This window comes from Galeopterus variegatus, unplaced genomic scaffold, assembly GCF_000696425.1.
Source record: "Galeopterus variegatus unplaced genomic scaffold, G_variegatus-3.0.2 Scaffold701, whole genome shotgun sequence".
NCBI classification, from domain to species: Eukaryota; Metazoa; Chordata; class Mammalia; order Dermoptera; family Cynocephalidae; genus Galeopterus; species Galeopterus variegatus.
In genome coordinates, this window is record NW_007726812.1 from 236,266 (window position 1) to 252,817 (window position 16,552).

Sequence of the window (16,552 nt, forward strand, 5' to 3'; positions counted from 1 at the left end):
TTATTTTGGAACATATTTTCTTTGGTTCTCGACCATCATTTTTTCGGAGTGTGACAAAGTTTTCCTCTTTTTGCTTTAGGAGAAAGTATTATGTTGATGACGCGATTAATTTTACTTCCTAAAGAGATATTTCGTCAGTTTAATTAGGAGACAAAGGAAATGTAGGAGTGTGTTACAATGGGAAAAAGAAACGAAAAACTTGTTTTTGTTGTGGATAGTATTGAGCTGCCAAAATTAACTTAAATAGTACTAAATGTATCTTGGTCAGTGAAAACAGTCAGGCCCTTTTCCTGCGAGGGTGGGAGGGTTGGGGATCCCGGGCAGAGTGTGCCGGTCTAGGGAGAGTTCTGGTTCCAAAACACATTTCTCTTTACCTATGGTCCCTTGGCTTCTCCGCACAGGCATTTTGTGTGTGATCATACAGCATGCATGCATGAGATGACTTAGAAGTCAAGCTTCAATACTTTGTGCACTTCTGGTAGGGTATTTTCACCTCCAAATGTCTAATTTTGAAAGAAACTAGCTTCTTGGTCAGGAGATCCTTTTGGAGTGTAGATGCTAAAATCATAGGAGGGTGGCAGCTTATTGTTTTTCGCATGAGATTATACCTATGAGAAGAGGGAGAAGTTGAGTACTCTTTAGTTGGTTATTTCATTGCCCTCCCTTGAGGCCATTTTTTGAATGCTTATTGAGTTTTGATCTTGGTAAGCCCAGTTCTTGGGAAGTCTTGAAAAGAGAGGAGGGAGATACTAAAATAACAGAAGCTTCTCAAAATTGTCCCAAGCTACCTCCGTCTTCACCCCCGCCGGCTTTGATTAACGCTACTTTTAGAAAGTTAAGGCATGGGGCCAGCCCGTGGCTGACTTGGGAGAGTGTGGTATCGATGACACCAAGACCGTGGGTTCGGATCCCTATATAGGGATGGCCGGTTTGCTCACTTTGGAGAGCGTGGTGCTGACAACACTAAGTCAAGGGTTAGGATCCCCTTACCGGTCATCTTTTTTTTTAAAAAAAAAAAAAAGAAAGAAAGTTAAGGCAACCACAGGGTTGAATTCTTGCGGATTTCTGTTAAAATAACTCTTTAAAAAAAAAAAGAAAGAAAGAAAGTTAAGGCAACCACAGGGTTGAATTCTTGCGGATTTCTGTTAAAATAACTCTTATTTTGGATATTGGACCTCTTTGAGATGTAGAAAGACAAACTCTGTCTTTAGTCAAATTCACAACACTGACTTTTGCATACAAAAGGGGCTCAAGGGTCCATTAAATCGATCCATGCTCTAACCCTATATTAGAACCACTGTCCCAAAGAAATCATAGAATATCCAAGAACATTTATTTGCCTTTGTTTAATGCTTTTACTACCTCAAGAATATTTATAAGTAGTGGATGATGCTTGATTCAACATTGTTATTACCCAAAGATAGCTAATAGCAGTACTTCTGCATTGGGCATTTTTAGGCCCAAATGAGTGTGACTATTGTTATAATAACACACCTTCCATCCACTTTAATTACTTTATCTTTGCATAATTCCCTTAGCTTTTAACTGTTATGGCCAAGAGACATACTTCATGGACTATGGAGATACTGCACTACAGATGTTGAGAACTACAGCAGGCTTATGGGATGAGATCTGATGTCCTAATATACCATTCAAGGTGCTGCTGCCCAGTTGGCCCCAGCCCACCTCCTCAGGATTTATCCTAATTCCCACAAACCAAATGGTTTGCTAAACATTCCATATGTATTATTTCTCTACACAAGTCCTCTTGCCAGCTGAATCCATTGATCTTTGCCTGTTTGGGATGCTCTTTTCTTTCAGTTTCACTTCTCTTTTTTTCCAGCTCAGTTCCCACCTACCTTCTTTATGAAACACCCCCAAAACCCCACTCCCTCTGAACTGTAGTAGCATTATTGCCCTTAAATAAAAAACAAAAAAGTGTTTGCTTTTTCAGGAACAATTTTTTGTTTCTTGTGGTATGACCTAACCCTTTTCTGAAAGGGATTGTATTTTATACCTTTTAGTGTCTTTTTGTACCTTCATGTAGTAGATGAGAACCAAATGTTTATAAAGATGTACTAAATTTGTCTGAGTTGGAAACATCTGTAATTAAACAGGGAAATGGAAGGGAGTGGGCAAGTAGAAATGGGTGTTTGAGGCCGGCCCGTGGCTCACTCGGTAGAGTGCGGTGCTGATAACACCAAGGCAACGGGTTCGGATCCTATATAGGGATGGCCGGTTTGCTCACTGGCTGAGCGTGGTGCTGACAACACCAAGCCAAGGGTTGAGATCCCCTTACTGGTCATCTTTTAAAAAAAAAAAAAGAAATGGGTGTTTGCTGGCCATGGACCTCCACCTCCTACGCTGTCTGAAGTGCTTGCACATATTAACTCTAGTGCCTTACAGAGGCAGGCCCGTCCTCAGTGCCTCAGAACAGAGGCAGAACTTGCTCAAAGGACAGAACTAAGGCCTGAAAACAGAAAGTAATTCTGCATCTCAAAAGGGGCTGTGTGTGGCCGTCCTTCTTTCTGGCTAAAATACCAGTTTGGGGGCCGAGCCCGTGGCGCACTTGGGAGAGTGCAGCGCTGGGAAGCGTGGCAGTGCTCCCGCCGCGGGTTCGGATCCTATATAGGGATGACCGGTGCGCTCACAGCACTCACTGGCTGAGCTCGGTGAGGCTGGTCTCAAAAAGGACAAAAAAAAAAAACCAGTTTTGACTCTTGGTCAGCATGTTAGGTGAACATAACACGGGGTGCTAATATTCTTAGACACTTTTCTTAGTTGTCTTGGTCTCACTGCAGCCTTGGGCTGGTGTAAATGGTAGTATTTGCTGCCTGCCGCCCTCCCAGTGCTGCCCTGACACTATAAGGAGCAATGATGAGCAGAGCTGGGGAAAGGCTGCACAGTACACTCTGTCTCTGGCTTGGGGCAAGTAAGCAGTCATTTTATGTGTTTGTGGCACTGGATCTATACCTTTGCACTGATTTTAAATACACATTTTCATTTCTCCTACAGTAGGATTTGAGCAATGGATTCTGGGTGAGAACTAAGACATCTTGGTTATTTTTCGAAAGATGATAGACCTCATGTTTGCTGCTATGGTTCAAAGTATGTAGGGGGCATTACAAATGAGTTTTGATGGGAACTCCTGTTCACTTCAGTGCTGGATCCCTGTTAGGGTCTTTGTTTTGTTGAACGCTAAGGTAATTCACTTCTGATCTCTTCTGTAAAAGTTTTATTTGTAGGTTTAGTTCATTTATTCCTGTCCCCTCATTATACAAAAGGAGAGCAGGCCAGGGAAGCAGGTCTGGGACTGGACTCTTTTCAAGTCTAAAATTTGATGTCAGTGAATAAGAGCACCTTGAGGTCCATAAAAATATGGATGTATTATGATTAAATGAACAATTATTAAACAACTTATTGTATAATCAAAACGTCAGGTAATGACAAGTATTGATGTCGATGGGGATGTGGAGAAACTGGAGCCCTCATACATTGTTGATGGGAGTGTAAAATGGTGCAGCCTCTTTGCAGAACAGTCTGGCAGTTCCTTCAATGGTTAAACATATGGTAAATGAGTTACCGTGTGACCCAGTCATACCTCTCCTAGGTATCTATCCAAGAGAAATGAAAACACAAAACTTGTATGTGACTGTTTATAGCAGCATTATTCATAACAACCAAAGGGGGAATCCACCCAAATGTCCATCAACTGATGAATAGATAAATAAAATGTGGTTTATACATATAATAGAACGTTATTCTGCAATAAAAAGGAATGAAGTACTGATAATGCTACAGTGTCCTTGAAAACATGTTAAGCGAAAGAAGTCAGATGCAAAAGTCCTCATTTATATGATTCCATTTATATGAAATACCCAGAATATGCAGTTCTATAGAGACAGGAAGTAAATTAGTGGTTGCTTAGGGATTGGGTGTAGTTGGGGGGAATAGGGAAGTGATGCCTAGAGGGTATGGGATTTCTTTCTGAGGTGATGAAAATGTTCTAAAATTGTGATGGTTGTACGTATCTGTGAATATACTAAAAACCATTGAATTGTATATTTTAATGGGTGAATTGTATTACGTGTGAATTATATCTCAATAAAGCTGTTATTTAAAAACTTATTATATAAGCACTGTATATTCACTAGTAAAAAAGTAATATATGAGTAAACAAGAAATAAGAATAAAGGTTCATCAGTAACTTCACTGTTAGTATTTTAGTTTTTTCTGGGGGGGGGGGTGGCTGGTACGGGGAACTGAAACTATTAGTATTTTAGTGTATAACCAGACTTCTTTTCCTGTCAGACTTTTACAAAAGTGCGGTTATGCTATACATCCTAATTTTTGCCTTTTTGCAGTCAGCAGTATGTTATACACATCTGTGTTGGTAAAAGATGCATTCTCCTCAGGGACTCATTGGCAGTGAATGAAGGAAACAAAATGTAAGGGCAAGGAGTGGTGGGACCAGGGTGAATTAGTAAGCACAGGCCTAGCCCTACCTAAAGGGTCAGTGTTGCTGAGTTCCAGCCAGTTGTGTTACCAGATCCTGTGTGGTTTTTTTTTTTTTTTTTAGAAAACCAGAAATTTGGATTTTAATGTGAAATTTCCTGATTTTAAAATTTGGCAATGAATTTTTAAAAATGTAAGCCATTTTACTGGTTAAAGAAAACCCTTTGCAGACCAGAAATGGCCTGCCAATATCTAATCGTCGACCTTTATGCCTTATTGTTTTTAATAAATTTTTCAACTTTATTGAGGCATAATTTCCATACAATAATACGTGTGCATTTCAAGTGTTAGTATACTTCAATGAGTTTTGACAGATGTCTGTGTCTATATAAACACTTCAGTCAAAACATTTTAGTCAGTCATAGATGGTTCTCATGTTCCCTTTTCCAGTCAACTCAAGCCTGCTTCCCTGGGCACAATCACTGATCTTTCTGTTGCTGTAGATTAAATTTGCATTTTTCAGAGTTTCATATAAGTAGAATCATGATATACAGTTGATCCTCATTATCCACGGAGTCTGTATTTTTAAGTTCACCTACCTGGTAAAATTTATAACCTCAAAATCAGTACTTTTAGTGCTTTTGCCATCAATCATAGATAATGCACAGAGCAGCAAAAATTGTGAATTGCTGATTCCCACTGAGTTCAAACAGGGTGACACTTTGCCTTCTTGTTTCCACTCTCATACTGTAAATAATTGTCCTTTTCTCCGTCTATTTAGTGCCATGTTTTGCATTTTTGTGCTTTTTGATGGTGATTTCGATGCTTAAAATGGCCCCCAAGCATAGTGTTGAAGTGTTGTTTGGTGTTCCTAAGCACAAAAGAGGACTGTGATGTGGCTTACAAAGAAAATATGTGTTTGATGTTTTGTTCAGGCATGAGTTGTAGTGCTGTTGGCTGTGAGTTCAGTGTTAATACATTGGTAAAATATGTCAAATAAGATATCTTTAAATAGAAACAGACATAAAAGTTATAAGCAGATCTGGAAGGTTTTATATATATTTATTTACATATTATATGTATTTTGGGGGGAGGGGGCACAGCTGGTCGGTATGGGAATTCGAACCCTTGAACCTAACACTGTGCTCTAACCAACTGAGCTAATTGACCAGCCTTGGAAGGTTATATACTGGTTGGTTGGCTCAAGTGTTGTGACCAGAGGCTCACAGAAACGTAACCATTTATTTCCTCTAGGTGCAATCAGTGGCTCAGTATTCGATAACTCAGTATACTTATTGACTTTATAAAACATAATTACCATCAATAAGGAGAATTGACTACATAGTCTTTTATGTCAGGGAACACTAGCTAAGTGCTCTAGATTTTAGTTTCTGGGAGTCCGAGGCACTGCTTTTGGTAATGCGTATGCATTCCTTAAATCTTCCCTCCCATTAAAGTTCATTTCCACAGGTTGCCTTTTATGCATAGCTCAGTCTAGAATATTTCACTGTTTCACTGTTCCCTCCTTGGGCCCGTGTTCAGTGACTAGTTTCTTTGTAGAACTTGGTTACCAGAATCTCTTTTAAAGCTTCCTATATATCTTAAGCAATTAAATTGACTCTTATGGAGCTGATAAGATGATATTTTCAAGATAAGGTGAGGTGGCGATTTAAGAGGAATGAAACTTTCACATAGGAATTGGTTGAAGTAAGAAAATTACGCTTTAAATAGTTTCTTTAGAGGGTATTTTATTAAAAACTTTAAGTGTCTATATTTTATTCATAGTTTACTGTTTTTTTTATAGTTTGTTAGAAAGGAGAACTGATATGTAATATTCCTCTCACTTGATTGGGATTCCATTGATCTATAGATTCATTTGGGGGGGAACTGACATCTTAACAATATTGAGTCTTCTAATCCACATACGTGGCATACCACTCAATTTATTTAGGTCTCCTTTAATTTCTTTGTGTATTGTTTGATTGTTTTCAGTGTAGAGGTTTTTCAACATATTTTGTTAAATTTATCCCAAGGCATTTGATTTTTTTGATGCTATTGTAAATGAATTTTTTTTTATTGTGGTAAATATATATAACAAAATTTTTCATTTTAACCATTTTTAAGTGTACAATACAGTGGCATTAAGTACATTCACAGTGTTGTGCAACCACTATCACTATCTGTTTTGAAAACTTTTTCATTATCTCAAATAGAAACTCTGTACCTGTTACACAATGCCCCATTCTCTTCTTCCCGCAGTGCCTGGTATACTCTAATCTACTTTCCGTGTCTGTGAATCTGCCTATTCTAGATATTTCATGTAAGTAGAATCATACAAGTTTTGTTCTTTTGTGCCTGGTTTATTTGACTTAACAAAATGTTTTCAAGATTTGTCTATGTTGTAGCATGTGTCAAAATTTTGTTCCTGGGCTGGTGGGTAAACTCACTTGGTTAGAGTGCAGTGCTGATAACACCAAGCACCGAGGTCAAGAGTTTGGATCCCCTTACCAATTAGTTGCCACAAATAATTAATTAATTTAAAAATTTTTATTCTTTTTTAGGGTTGAATAATATTTCACTATATGTATATATCACACATTTTTATGCGTTTGTTGATGGACGTGGGTTGTATCCACCTTTTGGCTATTGTGAGTAATGCTGCTAAGAACATTGGTGTGGGCCGGCCTGTGGCTCACTCGGTAGAGTGCGGTGCTGATAACACCAAGGCCACGGGTTCGGATCCAATATAGGGATGGCCGGTTCGCTCACTGGCTGAGCGTGGTGCTGACAACCCCAAGTCGAGGGTTAAGATCCCCTTACCGGTCATCTTTTTAAAAAAAAAAAAAAAAAAAAGAACATTGGTGTATAAATATCTGTTTGGATCCCTGCTTTCATTTCTTTCAAGTATAGCCCTAAAGGTGGAATTGTTGAATCATATGGTAATTCTGTGTTTAGCTTTTGAGGAACTGCCATGCTGTCTTCCATAGGTGCTGTACCTTTTTACATTTACCACCAGTGCTGCCTGAATGTTACAGTTTCTCCACATCCTGGCCAACACTTATTTTCTCTGTTTCGTTTTATCTTTTATAGTACAAGTGTGAAGTAGTTTCTAATTTGATTTGCATTTCCCTATTGAATAATGATATTGAGTATCTTTTTATATGTTTTTTGGCCATTTGTAAATCTTCTTTGGAGAAATGTCTATTTAATTCCTTTCCCATTTTTGAATTGTTTGTTTTTTGTTGTTGAGTTGTAGAAGTACTTTATACATTCTGGGTATTAATCATTTAACAGGTGTATGATTTGCAAATATTTTCTCCCATTATGTGGTTTTTTCCACTCTCTTGATAGTGTCCTTTAATGCACAAAAGTTTTTAATTTTGATGAAGTCCAGTTTATCTATTTTTTATTTTGTTGCCTGGGCTTTTGGTGTCATATCCAAGAAATCATTGCCAAATCCAATGTCAGGAAGCTTTTTCCAATGTTTTCTTCTAGGAGTTTTATAGTTGTAGCTCTTACATTTAGGTCTTTGATCCATTTTGAGTTAATTTTTGTGTATTGTGTAAGGTAAGCATCCAGCTTTATTTTTTGCATGTGGATATCAAGCTTTCCCAGAACCAACTGTTGAAAATCCTGTCTTTTCCCCATTGAATGGGCTTGGCATTCTTGTCTAAAATCAATTGAGTTTGTATATGAGGATTTATTTTGGGGCTCTCTGCTGTTTTCTGTTGGTCTATATGTGTTTCCTTATGACAGTATCATACTGTTTTGATTACTATAGCTTTGTAATGAGTTTTGAAATCAGGATATGTGGTTCTTTCAACTTTGTTTTTCATTTTTCAAGAGTATTTTGGCTATTCAGGGTCCCTTGAGATTCCATATAAATTTCTGGATGGGTTTTGCTATTTCTGCCAAAAAAATGCTATTGGAATTTTGATAGGTATTGCATTCAATTTGTAGATCTCTTTGAGTAGTGTCATTTGAACAGTATGAACATTTCCAGTTAATCAATATGGGATGTCTTTACATTTATTTAGATCTTTAATTTCTGATTTCAGCAATGTTTTGTGGTTGTTGGAATACAAGTCTTTTTCCTGCTTGGTTAAATTAATTTCTAAGTATTTTATTCTTTTTTACTATTGTAAATAGAATTGTTTTGTTCTTCATTTCCTTTTTGGATTGTTCATTGCTTGTGTGTAGAAATGCAACTGATTTTTGTGTGTTGCTTTTGTATCCTGCAAATTTCCTGAATTTATTTATTAGCTCTAACAGTTTTGTTTGTATGTGTTTGGAATCTTTAGGATTTTCTGCATGTAAGATCATGTCATCTGCAGACAGAGATAATTTTACTTCTTCCTTTCTAATTTGGATGTCTTTTATTTCTTTTTCTTGCCTGATTGTTCTGACTAGAACTTCCCTCGTGTTTTTTTTAACCCATTGTTTCTTTAAGAGTGTGTTTTTAAATTTCCATTTATTTGTGAATTTTTCAGTTTTCCTCTTATTGACATCTGGTTTTACACTGTTGTGATTGGAAAAGATACATTGTATGATTTCAATCTTTTAAATGTATTAAGACTTGTTTTGTGGCCTAATACATGGTCTATCCTGGAGGATGCTTCATGTGCATTTGAGAAGAATATATATTCTGATGTTGGGTTGAGCATCTGTATATGGCTATTATTTCTAATTGATTTATAGTGTCACTCAAGTCCTTATCTCTTGGGCTGGCCAGTTAGCACAGTCGGTTAGAGTGTAGCCTTGTAACACCAAGGTCAAGAGTTTGGCTCCCCTTACCCGCCAGCCATGAAAAACAACAAGAAACAAACAAACCCCTAAATCCTCTGTTTCCTTATTGATTGTCTGGTTGTTCTGCCCATTATTAAATGTTGGATATTGAAGTCTCCGACTGTTATAGTGGAACTGTTTCTTTTTCTTGCTGTTCTATCAATTTTTGCTTCATACATTTTGAAACTTTGTTGTTATGTATATATTGTTTCTAATTGTTATTTTATTTTATTTTTTTTTGCTGTATCAAACCTTTCACCAATATATAATGTCTTTCTTTGTCTCTTGTGACCTTTTTTGATTTAAATTGTTTTATTTGCTATTAGTTTAGCCACCCCAGCTCTCCTTTGGTTACTATTTGTGTGCAATTTTTCCATCCTTTACTTTCAACTTCTTTGTGTCTTTAAATCTAACATGTGTCTTATAAACAACATATAGATAGATAATGTTTTTTGAAAAACACATTTCTGTTGATCTGTGCCTTTTAATGGAAGAGTTTAGTCTGTTTACACTTAAAGTAATTTTTTTTTTTCGTGTCCGGCAACGGATTGCAACCCTCAGTGTTGCGCCCTTACTGGACTGGGACCGGCAACGGGATCGCAACCCTCGGTGTCGTGCCCGCACCTCGCTCAGCCAGTGAGCGGGAACCGGTCTGTACGTGGGATCCGAACCCTTGGCGGGAGCGCTACCGCGCTCCCAAGTGGCGCACTGTAGCAGTGCGCCATCGGGCCGGCCCTTAAAGTAATTATTGATCATGAATTTACTTCTGCCATTTAGCTACTTGGTTTCTGTGTGTCTTATGTGTACATTGTTTCTTGATTTCTCCATTACCGCCTTTTTTGTACTTAGTTGATTTTTTCTTTTTCTTTTTTTTTTTAATAGTGTATCATTTTGATTCCCTTCTTTCTTTTTCTATTACATATTTTTAATTTTCTTTGTGGTTACCTTGGGGATTAAAGTTATCATTTTAAACTTAAAACAACCTAGTTTAAATAGTGCCAAGTTAGTTTCAATAGTGTATAACACTCTGCTCCTATACATCTCTGTCCTTCCTCTTTTATGTTGTTACTGTATTATAGCAGATTGCATCTTTATACATTGTGTGCACATTAACATAGATTTATAAATAGTTTTATGCCTTTGCCTAATAAGTCATATAGGAAAAAGAGAAATTACGAACCATACTAAAAGTACAATAATAATAGCTTTTATATTTACCTATGTGGTTACCTTCATTGGTGTTCTGTATTTTTTCTTATGGCTGTGGGTTATAGCCTCGTGTCCTTTTATTTTAGCCTGAAGGAGCAAGTCTACTATTATGAACTGCCTTAGTTTTTGCTTATCTAGAAATGTCTTAATTTATCTTGCATTCTTGAAAGGTAGTATTGGTGGATATAGAATTTTTGGTTCACAATTTTTTCTTTCAGGACTTTAAATATGTTATCCCACTGCCTTCTGGAAGTATCTGAGGAGAAACCAGCTGTTAATGTTATTGAAGAAATCTTGTACATGAGGAATCACTTCTCTTTGCTGTTTTGAATATTCTCTTTGTCCTTGGGTTTCAACAGTTTTATAATGTGTTTTTGTTTTATAATGTGTTTCATGTGAGTCTGAGTTTATCCTGCTTGGAGTTCATTGGAATTCTTAGACATGTATGCTCAGGTCTTTCCTCAGACTTGGAAAGTTTTTGGCCATTATTTCTTCAAATATTTTTTTCTGCCCCTTTCTCTCTCTCTCTCTCTCTCTTCTTTCTGAAATTCCTATAATGTGTATGTTGGTATGTTTGATGGTGTCTCACGGATCCTTCAGATTCTGTTCATTTTTTCTTGTTCTTTTTTCTTTTTGCCTCTCAGACTAATTTTCAATGATCTTACAGGTTTGCTGATCTTTTCTTCTACCTGTTTACATCTGCTGCTGAACCCCTATAGTGAGTTTTTCATTTCAGTTATTGTACTTTTCAGCTCCAGGATTTGTTTTTTTTTTTTTTTCCTTTTTGTCTTTTTTCGTGTCCGGCAACGGATCGCGCCCGTACCGGACCGGGACCAGCAACGGGATCACAACCCTCGGTGTTGCTCCCACACCTCGCTCAGCCAGTGAGCGGGAACCGGTCTGTATGTGGGATCCGAACCCTCGGCGGGAGCGCCACCACACTCCCAAGCGGCGCACTGTAGCAGTGCGCCACTGGGCCGGCCCTCAGCTCCAGGATTTGTTTGGTTCCTTTTTGTAATTTCTGTGTCTTCATTGATATTCTCATTTTGTTTCTACATCATTTTCCTTATCCTTTAATTCTTTGTTCATGGTTTTGTTTAGCTTATTGGACATATTTAAGGCAGTTGATTTAACATCTTTGGATAATAATTCCAACATCTGTGCTTCCTTAGGATTTTTTTTTTTTTTTTTTTTGTCAAATTCTCTTTTTCCTGTGAATGGGCAGTATTTTACTGTTTCTTTTGTATGTTTTGTAATTTCTTGTTAAGAACTAGACACTTGAGTATTATGGTGGCTCTAGAAATCTACAACTTCTCAGGGATTGCTGGGTTTTGCTCATTGAATGCTGGAGCCTCCCATTTGTGACTTTTCCAAACTAATTTTGGAAATGTGTATTCCTTGTTGTATCTGTTCCATTATCTCTGCAGTTAGCCAGTGACTTGATAAAAATTTCCTTAAATATCTGGCTCCCCAAAGGGAGGAAAATAAAAACAAGTACAGTACTCTTAAATCCCCTGAAAGACACTTCAGCCTGTGGGTGTTGAAACAATGGTTACTAGCCTCTATGCCTACTCCTTAGTGATCAGAAGCAGCCATCATCAATTAAAATACTCAGCCCTGATATTTGGAGGGCAAGATCCTTATTACCCATCCTCATTCCAGTAAGCCATACCAGGAATGCAGGCAACTTTGTCAGGAATGCAGACAGCCATTCCCACTGCTGCTTGTAGGATTAGTGGTTGGGTAGCTGCTGAAGGAAAGGCTGAAATTTACCAAAATTTACCAGCCTCTTCATTAAACTCTCCCTTGGAAGCTAGATATTTTCCAGCTAGACTTTAGAGTTTCAAAATAGTTACTTTTGGCAGTTTCTGCCAGCTCAATAGCTGTTTGGGTGGTGGGATAAATTCCTGGATTTTCCTACTCTGCCATCCTCCATGATGTCATTCCAATGGATTGTTTTTAAATTTTGTTTTTCAGTTGTTTGCTGCTAGCATATAGAAATGTAATTGGTTTCTGTATGTTGACCTCGTATCCTATGACCTTACTAAATTAGTTTCATAAATTGTTTTGTAGATTCCTAATTTTCCATGTAAACAATCATGTTACCTGTGGATAGAGAAAGTCTTATTTCCTCCTTTCTGGTCTTTTTGCTTTTTATTTGGTTTTCTTGCCTTATTGCTCTGGCCAATACAATGTTGAATAGAAAAGGTAAGAATAGACATCTTTGCCTTATTTCTGATTATATGAGGGAAATGTTCAGAGTTCCACAATGAATATGATGTCAGCTATAGGTTTTTAATAAATGCCCTTAATTTTTATTTATTTTCTGTGTCTGGCCAATATGGGGATCTGAACCCTTGAGCTTGGTGTTACATTATGCTCTAACCAACTGAGCTAACTGGCCAACCTTATGAATGCCCTTTATCAGGTGAGAAGGTTTCCTCCTGTTTTTAGTTTAGTCCTTTTTTTGTTTGTTTTGGCAGCAGGCTGGTACAGGGAGTGAACCCTAGACTTTCGTGTCTAACCAACTGAGCTGACCAGCTAGCCAGTTCATAGAGAGTTGTTTTTTTTTTTAAAAGATGACCAGTAAGGGGATCTTAACCCTTGACTTGGTATTGTCAGCACCACGCTCAACCAGTGAGCCAACCGGCCATCCCTATATGGGATCCGAACCCATGGCCTTGGTGTTATCAGCACCACACTCTCCCAAGTGAGCCACGGGCCGGCCCCCATTGAGAGTTTTTAATCATGAATAGGCATTGAATTTTGTTGAGTGCATTTCTGTGTTTATTAAAATTATATCTCATGGTTTTTCTCCTTATTCCTGTTAATATAATGAATAACATTGATTGATTCTTCAGATGTTTAATCAACCTTGCATTCTCCACTTTGTCATGATGTATTATTCTTTGTATATATCATGGGGTTTGTTTTGTTAAAGAAATTTTTAGGACTTTTTTGTCTGTGTTCAGGAAGGATATTGGTCTATGATCTTTTTCTCTTATTTATTTATTTGGTAAGATTCTTTTTTAGGTTTTGTTATAAGGGATAGCTGATCTCATAAAATAAGTTGTAAGTTGTTCTCTCTCTGTTTTCTGAAAGAATTTGGGTAAGAATGATGTTATTAAATGTCTGGTAGAATTCACTAGGGAAACCTAGTATTGTGGAAAGATTTCTGATAAATTCAATTTTCTGGGCTGGCTGCTTAGCTCAGTTGGTTAGAGTGCTGTGTTATAACACCAAGGTCAAGGGTTTGGATGCCTGCACCAGCCAGCCACCAAGAATCTCCCCCCCACCACCAATCAAATATAGTTACTACCTTAAAACAAGAAAAATCTCCAGAGTAAGGAATTATGCAACTATGAAATAGCTCCTGTCTTTCCATGGTGTCTCAATGACACCACAAAACTGTTATAATTCCAAAGTGGTCTTGAGTCACTGAATTCTGTACCATTTTGAAAGAGGCTTCAAGAGGCAACATACATCTAAAAAGCACATATGGCTATAATACGGAAGACTCTACCTTTGGGAGTAAAGCCACACACTTAAATTTGTCTTGATGCTGTACAACTCTGAAGATTATCAGAAAATACAATCAAAGATCAAATTCTTCAGACATGAACATTGGATTGTATTCAGCTGTAGTTGGGGAATAAGGTGAAGTGTCCAATGAGTTTTGCTCTTTTGAAATAATCTGCTGCTACTCTCACTTAGGGGCTGGGATCAGGCTCAAGTTCTCTCCTCCAAGGACTATGCTCCTGGCATCCTATGTTCCTGCCCTCTTGTTGGACCTCTCTCCCACAAAGACCACATAGCACAATTTCTTAGATAGTTAGACATTCAGAAAACAATGTAAGGAGATTTCAGAGCACAAACTCTACAGGAATTCCCTCCTTTTAGACACCAGGCAATCCTGGAGGCCACACAATAACCATCTATTTGAACATCCATCACGTGGATAAAGATTTTATTAGAGGGTACCTAGAAGCAGATCAGCAACATACAAAGTGGTAGAGAGTGTGGGAAAAACCTGTAAATAGAAGAGGTAAATGACTGGTTTATGTATTTATTTATTTAGTCTTTTTTTTTTTTTTGAATGACTGGAATAAATGGTTCTAAAAGAAATATAAAAACATAGAACTCTTAAAATGAGACTGTCTAAATTGCTAAAATATGGAAAGGGGAGTTTTCTGGACTTATTTCCTACCACCAGTGCCACAGAGGGCCAAAGATGAAAAGAGAGTTTCTGCATAACTGAAAGAAAGATGCAAACCATTCTTTTAGAATTCTACATGAGTACTTTCTGGGTCTGACCATATTTAGATTCAGTTGTAAATATGCAAAGTGGGACTTAGCTGACTGAGGTATGGCTCACCTGTACTGACTATTTAGTCACAGCAAAGGTATTCCTGTGGCTTCCTGTTAAAGCATAACTGTTGAGTAGAGAATGTTTCAGAAGAGAAGGATGGAGCATTTTTGTTTCTCCTTTCAGTGCTTTCTCATTTTGATTTTCCCTGTATCACTTTGGACTTCTGTTCTTAAAATTCTGTCCTCAAATACCATTTCCCCCCACTTCTTAGCACAGTTGAGACAGCCATTTTCAAAAGGGTCTTTACTAAAAAATGTAATGGGGAAGCACAGGTTTCTAATCTTTTGAAACCTGCTAAAAACAGGAAAGAGGTTCACTGGACTCAAGAATCCTCCTCTTGTTCTAAATTCTGTTCTGGCTGTTTCTCGATGGGCTGGCACATCTCAGGCCCCCTGCAAATGGGAGAGTGCAGCGCTGGGAGCACTGCGGCGCTCGCCGCAGTTTAGGATCCTATATAGGGATGGCCGGTGCGCTCACTGGCTGAGCGTGGTCACAAAAAATGACAAAAAAAAAAAATAAATAAATAAATAATAAAATAAATTTTGTGTTTTTTAAGAGAGGGTAATACTTGTGCATAAAAGTATCATGATGCTTTTAGTGCATAAGTGGATACAATTAATTTTAGAAGAAGTAATGGAAATACTGGATTTATTAACAAATTTTTTAATGAAATTTTGAGGAAATTTGTAAATATACCTGTTGTACTAGTCTGTTTTGTGTTGCTTATTACAAAAATACATGGAACTGGGTAATTATAAAGAAAATAAAATTTGTTGCTTACAGTTTCTGAGACTGAGAAGTCCAGAGTCCACCTGGTGGTGGCAGTAGTGTCCCAGGGGTCTCACATTGCAAGATGGTGGAAGCAGAGAGAGCAGAGAGAGAGACAGACAGACTCTCCTCTTCTTTTAAAGCCCTCCGAACCATCCTCCTGACCACCATTTTTAATCCATTCATTACTGCAGGGTCCTACAATAAAATCACCTCTTCAAGGTTTCACTTTTCAGTTACCATAATAGGATTTCCCACCATCTTAACAGTCACAGTGAGGGCTAAGTTTCTAATACATAAAACTTGGGGAACACAATTCAAGCTTCAGTGAGTTTTGGGGGGACATAATTCAATCCACTACACCTGTGAAATGTGAAGGCACCAAGAATGCTTCCTTTACTCTGTAAAAAGATTACACATTAATCCCAAGTGTTTAATCTGAGGCTATAAAAATATGTTGGTCACAGAATTTAGAATTCTAACCAAGCTTCTTAGAGTGATGCCTGCTGATCTGCATTTTGAGTGTGTGTCTTTTCCCGCACAACTAAATAATCTGGTGACCAGGTATTGTCTTGCAATTGCTGTGGAGACAGTGCCTTCATGGCTCTTAAAATAGTCCTGACCTTGTTCATCACCATATCTGATTTCAATTTCTCTTTCTTTGCCAGGGCTTTTTATTCATTGCCACTTTCTAGGCTTGCTGTGTTGTTGAATTAAAACAGATAAACAGAAAAAAGGGAAACTCAAAAAACTACTTATATTGTATTTCCTAAATTTGATTCAACAAGTTCTTTGATCTGGTTCATCCTTTATAGTTGAGATTATTTGTGTGTTTGCTCGATTTTTTTCCCCATTTGTTTCTTTTTTGTACCATTGATAGAAATGGTCTAATATTCCTCCTTTTATTTTTTATTTTTATTTTTATTTTTATTTTTTTCCTTTTTGTCTTTTTTTACTGACCGGTAA

At 37.5% G+C, this 16,552-nt stretch overlaps 1 protein-coding gene across 2 annotated transcripts in view; it reads left to right on the top strand.

Moving 5' to 3' along the window:
* Nucleotides 1-16,552, top strand: part of IP6K1 (inositol hexakisphosphate kinase 1) — a 56,858-nt gene that overhangs the window by 715 nt on the left and 39,591 nt on the right. The gene's annotated exons all lie outside the window — the stretch shown is intronic.